Source organism: Mobula hypostoma, chromosome 4 (genome assembly GCF_963921235.1).
Source record: "Mobula hypostoma chromosome 4, sMobHyp1.1, whole genome shotgun sequence".
NCBI classification, from domain to species: Eukaryota; Metazoa; Chordata; class Chondrichthyes; order Myliobatiformes; family Myliobatidae; genus Mobula; species Mobula hypostoma.
This window is the reverse complement of record NC_086100.1, coordinates 49668463-49688663: the sequence shown is the minus strand read 5'-3', so window position 1 is coordinate 49688663 and position 20201 is coordinate 49668463. Positions and strand designations below refer to the sequence as shown.

The 20201-nt window shown below is 42.5% G+C and overlaps 1 protein-coding gene across 2 annotated transcripts in view; it reads left to right on the top strand.

Annotated features, from left to right (window-relative positions):
- LOC134345311 (mitofusin-1-like) overlaps positions 1 to 20201 on the top strand; it is an 88515-nt gene that overhangs the window by 504 nt on the left and 67810 nt on the right. The window contains exon 1 of one of the 2 annotated variants that reach the window (XM_063045770.1): positions 14206 to 14321. The exons of the other annotated variant lie outside the window; for it this stretch is intronic. The gene's annotated coding sequence lies outside the window, so the exon portion shown is untranslated. Of the gene's footprint in view, positions 1 to 14205; positions 14322 to 20201 lie in introns of those variants that run through there. 2 annotated transcript variants of the gene reach the window in all.

Below are 20201 nucleotides of genomic sequence, written 5' to 3'. Positions count from 1 at the left end.
TCAGAAATCTGATGGCAGAGGGGAAGAAGCTGTTCCTGAATCGCTGAGTGTGTGCCTTCAAGCTCACGTACCTCCTTCCTGATGGTAGCAATGAGAAGAGGGTGGCGGAGGTCCTTAATGATAGACGCCAACTTTCTGAGGCACTGCTCTTTGAAGATGACCTGGATACTAAAGTGTCTACAAAAGGTAATGAATATAGCCCATCACATGTTAAGCCCTCCATATTTCAGCTATAAATCATTCTCTCTACTATTATTCTGACATTTCACATTCTTAAAATAAAGTAGTGATCCTAACTGACCTAAGACAGGGAATGTTTTCTAGGATTAAATATCAGGAATTGAGAAAAACTGAGTTTAAATGTATTTGGCTAAGGTGTATGTAATCTTCTGACTTCAACTGTATATACACAGTATTCTATATAATACAATTAGATTATAGACATCAGCAGCATTTAATTGCTGCAGAGGATTTCTTACACTTGTAGGATAATGTCTTTCCTGTTATGGGTTGGGGGGGTAGGGGGTTCACTCTGTTTGATAGGAGAAACTGTGGCTGTGAAAGAATCTCAGGTCCTGGGGCCTCCTCCATGATGGTTGTATGAGTTGACTCTGGGACTGTAGGAAGAGGTTCTGACTACTCTGGACACCTTTCTTCTGGATGTGTTGGCATCCCGAACAATGCATGGCAAGCTTCAATGGACAGTGTGGATCATAATGTGTGAATACAGTGTCTGATGTCACCATTTCCTTTACCTTTTGGAAAGCTACCTCACACTGCTTTGTCCATTGCCATTTTTTTCCGATCTGTAATAATGAGTTCAAGGGGGTGGAGCACAGTAGCCATGCTTGGCAGGAACATATTATTGTAATTGACAAATCCTAAAGGACTACAACTGTGACACAACCTTTGGCCTTGGGGCATCTACGATTGCTTGAATTTTCTCAGCACTTTGGTGTATCAATGGTATGACCACAGTAAGTGATGCTTGGTTTAAGTGCAGCACCAGGGCAACAGTAAAAATATGAACCAGGGCATTACACAAGGAATTCACACATGTTGCATCATGCTCTGAGCCCATAAACTTATAACCTTTTTAACAATGTTTTGAGGTTTTGGAGATGTTCCTTGTCATCCTTACTGGTAACCATGATGTCATCCAGGTAACACTGAGCACCTGGACAAGCCTTGTTGCACCTGGTTCACAGCTTTCTGACAGAATGTAGGTGCAAATACTCCTTCAAAAATAAGCCTAATATAGCAATAAAGCCCTTTGTGTGTTTATGGTGAGAAACACCTTGGATTCTTCTTCCATCTCCATCTGTAGGTAGGCTTAAGCTAAGTCCATTTTGCTGACGTATTTTCCTCCAGAATGTTTTGCAAAGATATCCTCTTTTCTGGGCAGAGAATATTGATCTACTTTCAGTCCTGGGTTGATGGTGATCACAGATCCTGACACGCCATTTTTCTTGGCTACTGGGACCATTGGTATTGCTCATGGGCTCCACTCAACCTTGGAAAGAATTCATTCAGCTTCTATGTGATCTAGCTCACTGGCTAATTTGTCACAGATGGTATAAGGAACCAGGCAAACTTTGCAAAATGTGGATGTGGTATTTTATCACTATTTTACCCTTGATATGTTTGAATTTTCTAATGCCATGCATTACACAACTGTAGCATCATCCAGTATTTTTCCTAATTTGCTTTCAGTTGACTCTGTTGCAGGGTATGTGGCATGCAAATGGTGGGTGGATCTCTGATCAAGTTGTTGTTGTCCCAGCCACTCATGGCATCACAATGCTGGCCCTCCTGTTGTTACCACATACAAACCCAATGTGGCTTGTTCGCTGTTGTATCTCACTGTTATGAATGTTATTCCCACAGAAATTGCCTTTTCTCCAGTATGTTCTTAGTTGGATATCTGTAGGCTTCAGTTCAGTATCTTTGAAATGCAGTTCAAACTCATTTTGTGGAATGACTGAAACAGCTGAGCCAGTCTCCAGTTCCATTGTAATTAATTTGCTTTCACTTCTGGTGTAAACTATATTGCTTATCTATTGTTAGTTTTCACATTGTAAATCTCAAGGCTGTGCAGTCCGACACCACTCTCATCATTTTCAGACTTTTTTCTTCAACAGCATGCAAATTAGTGGTTTTTTTGAAACTGCAATTTGACTTTTTATCTTTTTCTTTTCCTTGCGTAGTCCATTTACTTTTGTTTGCTTATCATGCTCTTCGTATGTGTCCTACTTTGTTGCATTTTCTGCAAGTTTCTGCAACTTTGAATCTGCATTGGTCTGGTGTACGTGAGCCCCCACTACAACATTAGTACAATTTGTTCGGCCAGGCCAGTTTCTGTTTAGATGTTGCAGTTTTGTTCACGCTCACATTCATTCCTGATTACAACTCAGTTGTGTCTCTGTCTACTGCTTCCATTGATAGAGCTATTTCAACTGTTCTTTTAAATGCAAGTTGTGCTTCAGTTAGGAGTGCGGCCTCCTCTACATCGGTGAAACCCAACGCAAGTTGGGGGACCGCTTCGTCGAGCACCTCCACTCCATCTGCCACAACAGACAGGATCCCCCGGTTGCCACCCACTTCAACTCTGCTTCACATTCCCATTCGGATATGTCCATACATGGCCTCCTCTATTGCCATGATGAGGCTAAACTCAGGTTGGAGGAGCAACACTTCATATACCATCTGGGTAGTCTCCAGCCCCTTGGTATGAACATAGAACTCTCCAACTTCTGGTAATTCCCTCCCCCTCCCTTCCCCTATCCCAGTTTCACTCTGCCCCCACCCCCAGCTGCCTATCACCTCCCTCATGGTTCTGCCTCCTTCTACTACCCATTGTGCTTTCTCCTATTCCTTCTTCACCTTTCCTGCCTATCCCCTCCCTGCTTCCCCTCCCCCACCCCTTTATCCTTCCCCTTACTGGCTTTTCACCTAGAACCCTCCAGCCTTCTCCTTCCCACCCCCCCCACCTTCTTAATAGGGCCTCTGCCCCTTCCCTCTTCAGTCCTGTTGAAGGGTTCCGGCCCGAAACGTTGACTGATCGTTTCCACAGATGCTGCCCGACCTGCTGAGTTCCTCCAGCTTGTTGTGAGAGCTGTTTTTGAATGCTTTCTTGTAAGATTCCACAAGCTAAACAATCTTTCAGTGCATCATTAAGCCCATTACCAAACTGACGATACTCAAACAATCTCTTCAATTCAGCCTCATGCGTTGAAGTGGACTTCTCTTCCTTTTGATTCCAGTTATGAAACCTGAAGCTTTCTGTAATCAATAATGGTTGTGGTTCTAAATGTTCCTGCATTATTTACACAATATCAATAAAGCTCATTTCAGATGGTTTGTTTGGAGCAGTTAAACTTATAATCAAGTTGTATGCCTTTAAACCAAATGTACTCAGCAAAACTCACACTCTCTTCTGATTTGCTATTTCATTTGCTTCAAAATACAGCTCAATTTGCTCAGTATACATATTCCAGTTGTCTGTTGTGCAATCGAGCACATCTATCTTTCTGATGTGACTAGCCATTTCTGCTTTTTTTTAATTTATGATTATTATCACCAGATACTCACTGTTTATGAACCTGTGAATTTGTTTGTTTTCTGCCTTTTTTTAAAACTCGGCTGTATCTGTCTTTTCCCAAAGAAGCATATGCTGTGCTGTTTTTTACTCGACTGTTTCTTGCTGCGTTTTTGTTTAAACTCGAACGTCTCGCTGTGCTTTAACACGTAAATAGTCATCTCATGTTCATTTAAAACTTCCTTATCATCACTGTTTTATTTTGTAACTACAAAACATAAAACCAATTGAAAGGAAACATGGAGCTCTAAATGCATATCTAAATGCAAACAACAGGAATACTGCAGATGCTGGAAATTCAAGCAACATACATCAAAGTTGCTGGTGAACGCAGCAGGCCAAGCAGCATCTATAGGAAGAGGCGCAGTCGACGTTTCGGGCCAAGACCCTTCGTCAGGACTAACTGAAGGAAGAGTGAGTAAGGGATTTGAAAGCTGGAGGGGGAGGGGGAGATGCAAAATGATAGGAGAAGACAGGAGGGGGAGGGATAGAGCCGAGAGCTGGACAGGTGATAGGCAAAAGGGGATACGAGAGGATCATGGGACAGGAGGTCCGGGAAGAAAAACCTCACTCCTTCGGAACGCTCTGCTCTCCACTCCCTCCACACTAATCCTAACCTTATTATTAAACCCGCTGATAAGGGGGGGTGCTGTTGTAGTCTGGCGTACTGACCTCTACCTTGCCGAGGCACAGCAACAACTCGCGGATACCTCTTATTTACCCCTCGATCGTGACCCCACCAAGGAGCACCAGGCCATTGTCTCCTACACTATCACCGACTTTATCCGCTCAGGGGATCTCCCATCCACTGCTACCAACCTTATAGTTCCCACACCCCGCACTTCCCGTTTCTACCTCCTACCCAAGATCCACAAACCTGCCTGTCCTGGCCGACCTATTGTCTCAGCTTGCTCCTGCCCCACCGAACTCGTTTCTGCATACCTCGACACTGTTTTATCACCCCTTGTTCAATCCCTTCCGACCTATGTTCGTGACACTTCTCACGCTCTTAAACTTTTCGATGATTTTAAGTTCCCTGGCCCCCACCGCTTTATTTTCACCATGGATGTCCAGTCCTTATATACTTCCATCCCCCATCAGGAAGGTCTCAAAGCTCTACGCTTCTTTTTGGATTCCAGACCTAATCAGTTCCCCTCTACCACCACTCTGCTCCGTCTAGCGGAATTAGTCCTTACTCTTAATAATTTCTCCTTTGGCTCCTCCCATTTCCTCCAAACTAAAGGTGTAGCTATGGGCACCCGTATGGGTCCTAGCTATGCCTGCCTTTTTGTTTGGGTTTGTGGAACAATCTATGTTCCGTGCCTATTCTGGTATCTGTCCCCCACTTTTCCTTCGCTACATCGACGACTGCATTGGCGCTGCTTCCTGCACGCATGCAGAACTCATTGACTTTATTAACTTTGCCTCCAACTTTCACCCTGCCCTCAAGTTTACCTGGTCCATTTCCGACACCTCCCTCCCCTTTCTAGATCTTTCTGTCTCTGTCTCTGGAGACAGCTTATCCACTGATGTCTACTATAAGCCTACTGACTCTCACAGCTATCTGGACTATTCCTCTTCTCACCCTGTCTCTTGCAAAAACGCCATCCCCTTCTCGCAATTCCTCCGTCTCCGCCGCATCTGCTCTCAGGATGAGGCTTTTCATTCTAGGACGAGGGAGATGTCTTCATTTTTTAAAGAAAGGGGCTTCCCTTCCTCCACTATCGACTCTGCTCTTAAACGCATCTCCCCCATTTCACGTACATCTGCTCTCACTCCATCCTCCCACCACCCCACTAGGAATAGGGTTCCCCTGGTCCTCACCTACCACCCCACCAGCCTCCGGGTCCAACATATTATTCTCCGTAACTTCCGCCACCTCCAGCGGGATCCCACCACTAAGCACATCTTTCCCTCCCCCCCTCTCTCTGCATTCTGCAGGGATCGCTCCCTACACAACTCCCTTGTCCATTCGTCCCCCCCATCCCTCCCCACTGATCTCCCTCCTGGCACTTATCCGTGTAAGTGGAACAAGTGCTACACATGCCCTTACACTTCCTCCCTTACCACCATTCAGGGCCCCAAACAGTCCTTCCAGGTGAGGCATCACTTCACCTGTGAGTCGACTGGGGTGATATACTGCGTCCGGTGCTCCCGATGTGGTCTTTTATATATTGGTGAGACCCGACGCAGACTGGGAGACCGCTTTGCTGAACATCTACGCTCTGTCCGCCAGAGAAAGCAGGATCTCCCAGTGGCCACACATTTTAATTCCACATCCCATTCCCATTCTGACATGTCTATCCACGGCCTCCTCTACTGTAAAGATGAAGCCACACTCAGGTTGGAGGAACAACACCTTATATTCCGTCTGGGTAGCCTCCAACCTGTTGGCATGAACATTGACTTCTCTAACTTCCGCTAAGGCCCCACCTCCCCCTCGTACCCCATCTGTTACTCATTTTTATGCACACATTCTTTCTCTCACTCTCCTTTTTCTCCCTCTGTCCCTCTGAATATACCTCTTGCCCATCCTCTGGGTCACCCCCCCCCTGTCTTTCTTCCCGGACCTCCTGTCCCATGATCCTCTCGTATCCCCTTTTGCCTATCACCTGTCCAGCTCTCGGCTCTATCCCTCCCCCTCCTGTCTTCTCCTATCATTTTGCATCTCCCCCTCCCCCTCCACCTTTCATATCCCTTACTCACTCTTCCTTCAGTTAGTCCTGACGAAGGGTCTCGGCCCGAAACGTCGACTGCGCCTCTTCCTATAGATGCTGCTTGGCCTGCTGCGTTCACCAGCAACTTTGATGTATGTTGCATATCTAAATTTATGTTTTTTAACACTGCACTTATGACGTAGTGGCATGATGATGTATGCCACTTGTATGTTCAGAGATGCTCTTCGGCACACCACTGATGTAACCTGTTGTTATTTGAGTTACTGTCACTTTCTTGTCAGCTTGAACTCGTCTGGCCATTCTCTGACCTGGCTCTTTAACAAGGCATTTTCATCCACTGAACTGCCGCTCACTGGATTTTTTTTTGAATAATTGTTCCATTTGATAAGTTGTGTTGCCACTTAAAGTAGGCACTCACTCAGTGAACCAAATCACAGAAGTCCATTATTAATACAGTCATGTTGTGTGGCTGTAAAAATGACAAATGGAGTTCCACAGGTTAAGAAGGCATTAGAAAATGCTATTTATCATAAGGTATTTAGTAGAAGTGGTTCTTTGACATGATGTTCACCATTTCCCAAAAATAAGAGGAGAGGTTAATATATTATATTTGGTTGAGGCCAAGAAATCATTTGCAGTTAAGTTACAACTCGTGTACTGTATAGCTTATTAAACATCAAACCTTAGGATGCAAGCGAAAACTCTAGGAAAGCTACAGAGATTTATAAGAATGTTGTGAGGACAGAAGAAATATTGTCATGAGCCAGTTTTCTTTTGTGCAAAGGCAGATGTAAATGAAATGCATTAAACAATAAAGATCTATTTCCTTTAGTAGAGAGCTAGTAAATAAGGATCATAGATTTAATTTAATTGGTAGAGGATAAGAGGAATAATTTAAAAAACAATTTCACTCTGTGAGTGGTTAGTCTAGAATGCACTACCCAATAGGGTGGTGGAAGTAGCTGCATTCACAAGGTACCTTAAGATCAGCTGCAGAGCCATAACCTGCAGGCTATCGAGCAAGGGCTGCAAGATGGGATGAATATAAAGTTCTTTATAGTCAGCGTTACTCCAATTTGTAGTCAGTATTCTATAGGGCTCCCAATAACAATGGGAATCTGAGGAACAAATCAGTGGGCAGATTTTGGAAAGGTGCAAAAATAACAGGGTTGTTGTCATGGGTGAACTTCAGTGTCACGAATAATGGTTGACACCTTCTTAGTGCAAGAGATTTAGATGGGTCGGAATTTGTTAAGTGTGTCCAGGAAATATTCCTGACAGACTAGAGAAGAGGCCATACTGGATCAACTACTAGGCAATGAACCTGGTCAGGTGGCAGATCTCTTGATGGGCAAGCTTTTTGGAGATAGTGACCACATTTCCCTGGCCTTTGGCATATCCTTGGACAAGGATAGGAGTAGACAGTATGGGAAGGTATTTAATTGTGGGAGGGCTAATTATGATGCTATTAGGTAGGAATTAGGGAGCGCTTGGGATAGTCAGCATGGCTTTGCGAGGGGTAGATCATGCCTTATGAGCCTGACTGATGTTTTTGAGGAAGTGACAAAAGAAACTGATGAAGGTTGAGTGGTGGATGTGGTGTGTATGGGTTTTAATAAATTGTTTGATAAGATTCTCCTTCATAAAGTCAGCAGGCATGGGGTCCATGGAAACTTGACTGCATGGATTCGGAATTTGTTTGCCCATAGGAAGCAGAGGATGCTAGTAAATGGAACATATTCTGCCTGGAGGTCCATGATTAGTGGTGTTTTGCAGGCACCTGTTCTGAGAACCCTGTTCTTTGTGATTTTTGTAAACGACTTGGATGAGTTAACGGATGCCAAGGTGAAGAAAGAAGCATACTTAAGGTTTAGGAAGCAAAGATCAGACAGGGTTCCTGAGAGTTATAAGGAAGCTAGGACAGAGCTTAAGAAGGAACATAGGATACCTAGAAGAGGGTTAGTAAGTTTGTAGATGAAATGAAGGTGGAAGCTGTTGTGGATAGTGCAGAAGGTTGTTGTAAGTTATAACAGGACATTATCAGGATGCAGAGCTGGGCTGGGAAATAGCAGATCAAGTTCATTCTGGAAAAGTGTGAAGTGATGCACTTTTTAAGGTTGTACGTGAAGGCGGAGTACAAGGTTAATGGCAAGATTCTTCACAGTGTGCAGGAACAGAGGGATCTTGATGTTCATGTTCATAGATATCTCAAGGTTGCAATGCAAGTTGATAGGGTTGTTAAGAAGGTGTATGTTGTGTTAGCCTGCATTTGTTGGGGGATTAAGTTCAGAATGTTCCAGCTCTATAAAGCTCTGTTTGCACCACACTTACAGTATTGTGTTCAGTTTTGATCACCTCATAATAGGAAGGATGTGGAAGGTTTGGTGCAGAGGAGGTTTACCACGATTTTGCTTAGATTAAAGAACTTGTCTTATGAGGAAAAGTTGATCAAGCTAGGGCTTTCCCTTTGGAGCAAAGGAGGATAAAAGGTGGCTTGATAAGGTGTAGAAGGTAATAAGAGACATTGATAGAGTGGACAGATAGTGCCTTTTTCCCAGGGTGGTAGTGGGTAATACAAGAGATCATACTTTTAACATCTTTGAAGGGAAGTGAGTGGGGCAGGGGCAGAGGTAAGTTTTTCTTACATAGAGAGTGGTTAACTTATGGAACTTTTTCCCTGGCTTGGTAGTAGAGGCAGATATATTAGGGGCACTTAAGAATGGATGAAAAAATGGAGAGCTATGTGGGAGGGAGGAGTTAAATTGATCTTGGAGTTGGTTATATGGTCAGCTCAGCATTATGGGCTGTGGGGCCTGTACTATGCTGTACAGTTCGATGTTCTATGTATACAATTAACCACGTGGCTTCCTACTGTTCCTTGATTCCTGCATTTTTCGAAGTAATTTTTCTAATTTCTTACTAAGATTGGAAAAATATTAATTTTTAAAGTGGTCTATTTCTGAAAATCAAGCAAGCTTCTATGGCCCTAGATGATCATTGAATGCCATTACAGCCACATCTTTGAGGAGCACCTGTGTTGATTGTGATTGCGGAGGAGATGGTATTACTAATCTGTGTTAACTGTGGTGTCCCGATGAGCAAGTTGAGGATCCAGTTGCAGAGGGAGGTACAGAGGCCCAGGTTAGAAGCTTGGTGATTAATACTGAGGAGATGATGTTGAGTGACTATTATGTTCACTATCATTTGAATGACTATCACACGCACCAGGACCATGAGGACCATAAAGGTATGGTCAAGGGATGCAGAGGAGCATTTATAGGACTGCTTTGAGTTCAAGTTCAGTTTATTGTCATTCAACCGTATGCATGTATACTGCCAAAAGAAACAACATTCCACTGGACTGAGGTCCACAATACAGTCCATATAACACACACACACACACACACACAATACATAAAGCAATATTACCATAAATAAGTTAACAAATAATAAAATATATTCCAGAAGATTGACGTTTAGCATAAAGTGAATTTACAACACAAGTTAAAAAGTAAACAGTATTACACTATTGGCTCTTCATACATGATTGGATTGGACCATACTCAGGGATTCATCTTCGGATCTGAATGAATGTACCACAGTCGTAACCAACTTCATCAAGATCTTTGTGAATGAAAGTATGTCTTCGAGAAAATACCAGAAATACCCAAACTATAAGCCATGGATGAACCAGGAGATTGGCAGCCTACTGAGGGCTAGATCTGTGGCATTCAAGAACGGTGATCCAGAAGTGTAACAAGTCCAGTTAGGACCTACAGAAGGCTATCATGAGAGTGAAAAAATCAATTCTCTGTGAAGCTGGAGATGTGATTGGATGCACGTCAAATATGGCAATGTTTGCAGGCCATTACTTCCTATACGGTAAGACCTAACATCATAAATGGTGGTAATAATTCATTCGCAGATGAGCTCAATGCCTTGAAAGGGAGAATAAAACTATACCTGTGCATCTGATGAATCTATCTCAGCTGCTGACGTCAGAACATCTGTCAAGAGGGTAAACATTCACAAGGCATCAAGCCCTAGCAGGGCACTGAAACCCTCTGCCAATCAACTGGCTGGAGCATTGAAGGGCATCTTCAGCCTCCCTCTCACTACTGCAGTCAGAGGTTCCCACTTGTTTCAAAAGGACATCAGTGCCTCAAGAGCAGTGTGAGCTGCCTCAATGAGTATGAGCTGGTAGCACTGACATGTACTGTCAGAAAGTGCTTTGAGAGCTTGGTAATGGCTAGAATTAACTTCTGACTGAGCAAGAACTTCAAGCCGCTGCAATTTCCCTACTGCCGCAAAAAGTCTATCGTGGATACAATCTCACTGGCTTCCTACTTGGCCTCGGACCACCTGGACAACAGAAGTCCCTGCACCAGGCTACTGTTTATTGATTATAGCTCAGTGTCCAACAGCATTATCCCTTCAGTACTAATCAACCAGCTTCAAGACCTGAGCTTCTGTACCTTCCTCCACAACTGGCTCCTTGACTTCCTCATCAGGAGACCAGTCAGTGCAAATTGGAAATAATATCTCCTCTGTGCTGACTGTCAACACAGGAGCACCTCAGGAATGCATGCTTACTCTCTCTACTCTCTACTCAAGACTGTGTGGCTAAACACAGCTCAAATACCATTTCTAACTTAGCTGATGACATACCTGTTGTGGGCAGAGTCTCAGATTGTGATAAGGAGACATACAGGAGTGAGATAGGTGGGCTGATTAGGTGATGTCATAATTATGAACTTTGTATTCAACATCAGGAAGACCAAGGAATTCAGGAAGGGGAGGTCAGGAGAACCCAAACTAGTCCTCATCAAGAGTTCAGCAATGGAGAGGGAAAGGAGTTTCAAGTTATTGGGCATCAGCGTCTTAGACAATCTATCCTGAGCTCCAAAATTTGATGCATTCATGAAGAAGGCACACAGGTGGCTATACTTCCTTAGGAGTTTGAGGAGATTTGGTATGTCACCAAAAACTCTGGCAAATTTCTACAGATGTACTGTGGAGGCCATTCTGACTGGTTGCATCACCACCTGGTATGGAGGCTCCAATCAAAACAAGCCGCTGTATTTTAGACTCCATCATAAAGGGCATCTTCAGAAGGTGGTGCCTCTAGAACGTGGCATTCTTCATTAAGGACCCTCATCATCCAAGGCATGCTTTCTTCTCATTGCTACCATCAGAGAGGAGGTACAAGAACCTGAAGAGGCACACTCAAAATTTTAGGAACAGCTTCTTCCCCTCTACTGTCAGATTTCCTAACGGTCCGTGAACCCATGAACACTAACTCACTGTTTTCTCTCTTTTTGCACTATTGATTTATTTTTATATTTCTTATTGTAACTTAGTGGTTTTATGTATTGCACTGTACTGCCTCCGCAAAATAATAAATTTCACATCAGTGGTAATAAACCTGATTCTGATGCTTAGTAAAATAAAAATCAAATAAAGAATTGAATTGACTTTATTACTTACATCATTCATGTACATGAGGAGTAAAAATCTTTACATTACATCTCCATCTAATGTGCAATGTGCAATTCATAGTAATTTATAATACTGTAAATAGTATGTACAGCAAGACAGACAATATAACATAGAAATACAGTTGTGTCAGCATGAATTAAGCAGTCTGATGGCCTGGTGGAAGAAGCTGTCCCGTATCTTGTTGGTCCGGGCTTTTATGCTGCGGTACCGTTTCCTGGGTGGTAGCAGCTGGAACAGATTATGGTTGGGGTGACTCGGGTCCCCAGTGATCCTTCGGGCCTCTTTACACACCTTTGTAAATGTCCTGAATAGTGGGAAGTTCACATCTACAGATGTGCTGGGCTGTCTGCAGAGATTTACAGTTGATGGAAGTACAGTTCCCAAATCAGGCAGTGATGCAGCCAGTCAGGATACTCTCAGTTGTGCCCCTATAGAAAGTTCTTAGGATTTGGGGGTCCATACCAAACTTCTTCAACCATCTGAGGTGAAAGAGGTGCTGTTGTGCCTCTTCAATAAATGTCATCATCCAATAAAAACAGTGTAACTATATCACATGAGTCCATGCTATTATGACATTATTGCCATTCATGAAATTACTTACTTTGAAACTGCACTAAGGATGTCTGACCTTGTCTAGTTGAGAGCACAAACAGGGAGGAAGCAGGTAGGATATCATTATATAGACGTAACACTAATCATGACAATGTATAATCCATTTACTTATACAATTTGAACTTGTCCAAGCTAATTTCCACATGGACTTGTGCCCTTCTGTTTATTGAATGGGTATTCATAATTTCTTGTTTTGAAAATTGGTGGCTGGGAGAGCTCGATGCTGTGTTGAGGTAGAGGAAAGTACCCAGCATGACTTTGTGCGTGAACTGTGAAGTATACTGGCTTTAAATTGATTCACGAAAACATCATCTTACAAAACTTCCTCTAAAATTACCGTAGAAATATAAATGTATTTTTTTAAGCTGTGTCTTACGCTTTTGAGACTTTTATTGATTTGCACCTGAATAAATAACTTTCTTCTCACTTAGATTTGGCCCATTCTAACCAACAGGTTAGAAGGGAAATTTCAAATACCAAAATACAGTGGCTTCTGGTTAATTAGGCTGCCGGTTAAATGTGGAAGCCATTTATTTGGGACAACTCTTAAAAGAACAAGATCTAATTGAGAAAATAGCTGGGATTCCTTTGTTTATTTGGGACACCATATCGCTTAATTGGAGCAGGAGACTGTTGCTGAACAGTTTCTAAATAGCGTTAGTCACATGTGCTTGTGTAGCCATAGACACTATACTTGCTTAGAGTGAACAGTTTTTAAATAGTATCTTTATGTGTGTTGGTGTTCAAAAAGCAGTGATTTTTGTCACTCATAGTTGTCAAGAAATAAGCAGTAAGACAATTCAGAACTGTTTTGCTCATTGCAGTTTCAAGCATTCAGGCCTAGAGATGCCAGAGATAACCATGAGTGAAAATTGAACAGTTTTATTACTTCAACAAGTTAGTAACTACAAAGAATTTGTAGGTATCGACAATCATCTTGAATGTTACAGTGAAAATGAAGATTTGGAAGATGGGAATTGCATGAAAAAGTCCATTATCTGCATGAAGTGTCTGACTTTGTTCATTTACAGTCAATCAAAATAACATGACAGCATACACAGGATGAATTCCTCCATTGATAACTACTGTATTAGGAACCAATGTACTGTTTTGTAGTACTGTAGTGGTGTTAGTGGTGTTTGTTCTATATTCATTTAAATAGATAATTTGTTACTCAGTTCTCGATCCTCCAAAATATTCAGCATGGAATTTAAACTGGCGGTGGCGGAGTTAAATAGTAGTTTGTCTTTTTATACCTTTTTAACTATTTCCATGAAACTTTGGCTAATTGGGGCAGCTGATTAATTGCGCCAAAATGTACTGGTCCCCATGAGTCCCGATTAACCAAATCCACTGTAGTTAAAATTGAAAAATGCATTCTCTGAATAGAATTTCTTTTACTTCACTTGCTTATTACGTCTGCCGCATTTAGTAATGTGACATTGCATACCATTCCATTCCATAACCAGACCATTCGCTTGAACTAGGCCACGTGAGTGGCAATGATGCTATTGTTTCTAAAGTACTCCTGAATGTATTTTCCTTAATGTAAAAAAATGCACTGTTTATTCTTTTGTGTCTATTTTTGTTATGAATAAAGTTTAATTTGAAATAAAGTCCTCTCGTTTACCGCTTATACGACTGCGGGTTATTTTATTTAGTTGTCATTAGATCAGAATTCTCCTTGTTTATTACCAAATGGACACAATAAGATTTAATAAAGTAAAATTATTGGAAAAAGCTAAACTTGTATCCGCAAATTGTTTCCTTATTCGCTCACCGCCTCCGAACAGTGCACGAGATATTTCTGCTGAAGCGCGCGCACTCGTGCCGGTCGAACTCGCGACCGTTGCCGGTGCTGGTGCACGTTCCGATCCCGTGTGGCTGCGGAAGGTCGCGGCTGAGTTGCACTTTAAGTTGTATCGTTTGCTAAGGTAGGTGAGAACGGGGTGCATGAAAAGAGCTGTAGGTTGCCTCAGGATCTTAAAATGGGTAATGTATTAGTTCTCGGGGTTTGACAATTTATCTCTCCGCTGTCTTTTCACTGGAACGAGTTTTTCACAATCACGCAGGCCTCCATCAGGCCTTGCAATAAAACACGTCAGGGAAGTAAGAGAATTGCTGGAAATCCATGAACATTGGTGTTGCTCACGGGTGATAAAATGACATTATTTATTGCATTATGTTAATAGCTTCGCTTGCGCCTTGATAACTCTATAGTTAGATACTCAGATGTTTTTACGGTGTAAAAGTTCTAACGGTATCCAACATGTGCCCCTGATTTAGTGGGAAGACCCAACTTCCCTAGTTCCTTTCAAGTTTGTAACTAATTCGAACTTTAATTTACAATTAGGATAGCATTAGGGCCCTCTTCTTTCATTTACAGGTAACTATAAAAGTAAATGAAAGTGAAAATCAATACTTACTGAACAGGTTCAGGAGCTGGAGCTGCAGCTCGGTGACCTTAGGCTCATACGGGAAACTGAAGAGGTGGTAGTTAAGAGCTGTAGGGAGATTGTCACCCTTGAGCTGCAGGAGACAGATACCTGGGTGACTGTCAGGAGAGGGAACGGACATGGGCAACCAGTGCAGAGTACGCCTGTGGGCCGTTCGCTCATAAATAATGGACACTGTTGGGGGAACGACCTGTGTGTGTGGGGGGGGGGGGGGAGGGGAGGCGCGGCAGCCGGATCTCTGGCGCTGTGGCTCTGACGGGAAGGGGAGAGAGGACTGTAGTCGTGTTAAGGGATTAAACATGAGATTCTGTGGATATGAAAGAAACATCTGGATGATTGTTGCCTCCCAGGTGCTAGGTTGAGGGATGTCTCTGGGTCCTCTAAAGAGGGAGGGTGAACAGCCAGAATTTGGCACCAATGATATGGGTAGGAAAAGGGAGGAGGTCCTGAAGAGAGAATTTAGGGAATTGGGTGAAAAGCAGGACCTCTAGGGTAGTAATCTCTGGATTACTGCCTGTGGCACATAGCAGTGAGGGTAAGAATAGGATGACAGATGAATGTGTGGCTGAGGAGGTGTTCAGGGGATAAGGTTTCTGATTTCAGGATTATTGGGATCTCTTCTAGGGAAGGTATGACCTATACAAAAGGGACAGATTACGTTTAAACCTGAGGGGGACATATCTTTGCAAGCAGGTTTGCTAGAGTTGTTGGGGAGGGTTTAAGCTAATTTGGGAGGGGTATGGAGAACCAGAGTGATAGGGCTGAGTATGGGGCAGTTGGTATACATTTAGATGCAGCATGCATTGAGAATGAGGGGGAATCTCATTGAAACCTATTGTATATTGAAAGGCCTAAATAGAGTGGATGTGGAGAGGAAGTTTTTCATAGTGAAGGAATCCAGGACCAGAGGGACATCCAGTTAGAACAGAGATGAGAAGGAATATTTTTTTAGCCAAAAGGTGGTGAATTATGGAATTCAATGCCACAGGCTGCTGTGGAGGCCATGTCATTGGGTCTATTTAAAGTTGAGTTTGATAGGTTCTTGATTAGTCAGGATGTGAAAGATTACTGGGAGGAGATGGACATACGGGTTTGAGAGGGGAAAATGGGTCAGCCGTGATGAACAGGCTCGATGGTCCGAATATTCTAATTCTTCTATCTCTTATGGATGTTATCATTGCCGCTTTACACACTTATTGGATGTGCTGATGCACTCCGACTTTATTTAACATGAATAATACTTGCTGTGTACTGGTGAATGAGTGAATTCCCAGCAGCCAGATGACTTGTTATTTTATGAACTTGCTGGATCATTTTGGCACTGAGCAAATTTGTTTTTAACTGTTTCTTTGGCTGTGATTGCAAAGTAATAAACATCAGTAATAAAGTTCTGATTAAATGCACTCTGATAGAGGAAGATGGTGAACATTATCAGTTACACTAGTGATAAAAACAACAATGTTTAGGAGAGGCTGGTGTTTTTCATATTCTTAGGTTGAATGTGAATGTAGGACAATTTGGTCATAAGAGGGAAGTTCTATAGTACTTGAAACAATGAAACCATATATAAATGCTGAATTCAACAAAGCAGTAGAGCTAACAATTTAGCGTGTACCAAACCACTCCCTGTACTGTATTGACTTTAGCTCCTCCAAGAATTGAACAAATCAGGATATATTATTTAATTATGTAAGTAAGCTCTTACCTGCATCTCCATTCTCTTACTTCAGTTTTTCCTTCAAGCTCCAATATTGCCAACCTTCTCTCCACCACAGTTCTTGCTTTTATAACTATCAAAAGTCAATAATTTCTTCAAATTCTTTCAAGGTCTTGTCAGGACCATTTTCAGATCAAGCAGTCTCAAATTAATTTCAATTGAATAGGAGTCATGGAGTTGTACAACTCAAAAACAGGTCTTTTAGTTCATGTCCACGTCAAACAGTTTTCCTATCTGAGCCAGTCCCAGTTGCCTGTAGTTGGCCCATATCCATATAGCTTTTCATATTGACGTACCTGTACAAATGTCTTTTAAACATTGTTAATGTACCTATGTCTACCATTTCCTCTGACAGCTCATTCAACATACCACCAACCTCTAATAAAATTTGCTCCTGATGTTCCCTTTAAATCTTTCCCTTCTCATCTTAAAAGTATGCTACCGCTTTTACTCTGGGTGGGAAAAGACTGTGATCATTTGCCTTTTCTAACCTCCTCATGATTTCATGTAGAGAGAATCTAAAGGGAAAAAGCTCTGACTTCTCCAGTGTCTCCTTATAATATAAGCCCTTTAACATTCATGTATTTGCCCTTTTCTGCATCCTTTACAACTTAATCCCATCCCCTTCCTATAGCTGAGTGACCAGGTCTCATACAGTTGTCACATGAGAGCCCAACTTTTGACCTCAGTGCCCTGACTAACAAAAGCGAGTGTGCCAGATGTCGCCTTCACCTCCCTGCCTAGTTGTGTTGCCACTTTCAGTGAAGTATGTACTTGAACCCTAAGTCTCTTTGATTTGCAATATTCGCCAGGGCCCTGGCATTTACTAGTAATTTCTGCCCTGGTTTAACTTAGTAATATGTATCACTTAGCACAAATTCCATCTTTCCCAGTTCATCTATCAAATCAGAATCAGGTTTATTGTCACCGCCATGTGATGTTAAATTTGTTAACTAAGCAGCAGCAGTTCAATACAATATATAATATGGAAGAGAAAAAATAAGTTAATCAATTACAGTATACGTATATTGAAAAGATTTTTAAAATGTGCAAAAAAACAGAAATACTGTATATTAAAAAAAAGTGAGGTAGTGTCCAAAGCTTCAATGTCCATTTAGGAATCAGATAACAGAGGGGAAGAAGCTGTTCCTGAATCGCTGAGTGTGTGCCTTCAGGCTTCTGTACCTCCTACCTGATGTTAACAGTGAGAAAAGGGCATGCCCTGGGTGCTAGAGGTCCTTAATAATGGACGCTGCCTTTCTGAGACACCACTCCATGAATATGTCCTGGGTACTTTGTAGGTTAGTACCCAAGATGGAGCTGACTAGATTTACAACCCTCTGCAGCTTCTTTCAGTACTGTGCAATAGCACCCCCCCCCCATACCAGACAGTGATGCAGCCTATCAGAATGTTGTCCACAGTACATCTATAGAAGTCTTTGAGTGCATTTGTTAACAGTCAAATCTCTTCAAACTCCTAATGAAGTATAGCTGCTGTATTGCCTTCTTTATAACTGCTTCGATATGTTGGGACCAGGTTAGATCCTCAGAGATCTTGACACCCAGGAACTTGAAACTGCTCACTCTCTCCACTTCTGATCCCTCTGAGGATTGGTATATGTTCCTTTGTCTTACCCTTCCTGAAGTCCACAATCAGTTCTTTTGTCTTGTTAACATTGAGTACCAGGTTGTTGCTGCGACACCACTCCACTAGTTGGCATATCTCACTCTGGTACGCCCTCTCGTCACCACATGAGATTCTACCAAAGATGGTTGTATCATCAGCAAATTTATAGATGATACTTGAGCTATGCCTAGCCACACAGTCATGTGTATATAGAGAGTAGAGCAGTGGGCTAAGCACACACCCCTGAGGTACGCCAGTGTTGATCGTCAGTGAGGAGGAGATGTTATCACCAATCCACACAGATTGTGGTCTTCCGGTTAGGAAGTCGAGGATCCAATTGCAGAGGGAGGTACAGACACCCAGGTTCTGCAACTTCTCAATCAGGATTGTGGGAATGATGGTGTTAAATGCTGAGCTATTGTTGATGAACAGCATTCTGACATGGGTGTTTGTGTTGTCCAGGTGGTCTAAAACCTTGTGGAAAGCCATTGAGATTGCATCTGCCATTGACCCATTGTAGTGATAGGCAAATTGCAGTGGGTCCATGTCCTTGCTGAGGCAGGAGTTGAGTCTAGTCATGACCAGCCTCTCAAAGCATTTCATGTACTGTAGTGCTACTGGGCAATAATCATTAAGGCAGCTCGCATTATTTTTCTTAGGCACTGGTATAATTGTTGCCTTTTTGAAGTAAGTGGGGACTTCTGCCGTAGCAGTGAGAGGTTGAAAGTGTCCTTGAATACTCCTGTTAGTTGGTTGGCACAGGTTTTCAGAGACTTACCAGGTACTCCATCTGGACTTTGCGCCTTGTGATGGTTCACTCTCTAAAGACACCCTAACATTGGCCTCTGAGACAGGGATCACAGGGTCATCAGGTGCTGCAGGGATCTTCATACCTGTAGTTGTGGTCTTGATGTAGTCTTGGATAAATGTCTTAAGTATGTTAGATATCTTGTAATCTTAGCTGACAGTTTTGGTGTCATCCACACACCTACCAACCATTGCACATTCTCAGCAATGATATAATGTAGATGATGAGTAACAGCAATGATCCCTGTGGCACACCACTGATCACAGGCCTCTGATCTGAAAATAATCCTTCACAACCATCTCTAAGTTCGTGTTGTAACCAAATAGCTACAATGGATCCCATGCAATACAGCTTTTTCGATTAGCCTACCTTGTGAGACCTTGTCAGAGACCTTGTCAAAGGCCTTATTAAAGTTAATATAGATGCCATCTACTGCTCTACTCTTGTCAATCCTCTTAGTCATCTCTTCAAAAACAAAACTTGTTGAAGTGATTTCCTCACACACAAAGCGGTGTTTTCTCTAATCAGTCCAAATGCAGTTTGATCCTTCTTTCAGAATCCCCTCCAGTGATTTTCCCAACCCTGATGTTAGATTCACTCACTTGCAGTTCCCTGGATTGTCTTTGTTTCCCTTCGTAATTAAAGGCACAATATTAGCTATTCTCCGGTCTTCCAGGCCTGTAGCTAATGATGATACAAATAGATCTGCCAAGGCCCCAGCAATTTTCTTCTGTAGTCTTGAGCAACAGCCTAAAACTACCAGTATCACCTCTTGTAATGTAGGTATATTGCAAGACATTCTTTTCCCTGAATTCCCTAGCTTCCATGACCTTCTCCACAGTAAATGCAGTTGAGAAATATTCATTTCAGATCTTGCCTGTCTCATGCTTCACTCCTAAATCCTTGAGTCCCATTCTCTCCCTAGTTACCCTTTTGCTGTTAGTATAGAATTTCTTGGGATTCTCCTTCACCTTGTTTCCCAAAGCTATCTCATGCGGGAAGGGCCCTTCCTCCTTAGTAATGGAGGACCTCATATTTTCTCCACTGGTATGTGGTGCTCGTTCCTTGGACAACATCTTCTAGATAGGCAACCATTTCAGTTTTTCTGTGTCTTATACTTATTCCTTTTATCTTAATTTTGTTTTTGAAACTGTTGGAGCCTGTGGCTTACAATCTGTAGTTCATTTGAGTGAGCTAGTGCTCTGT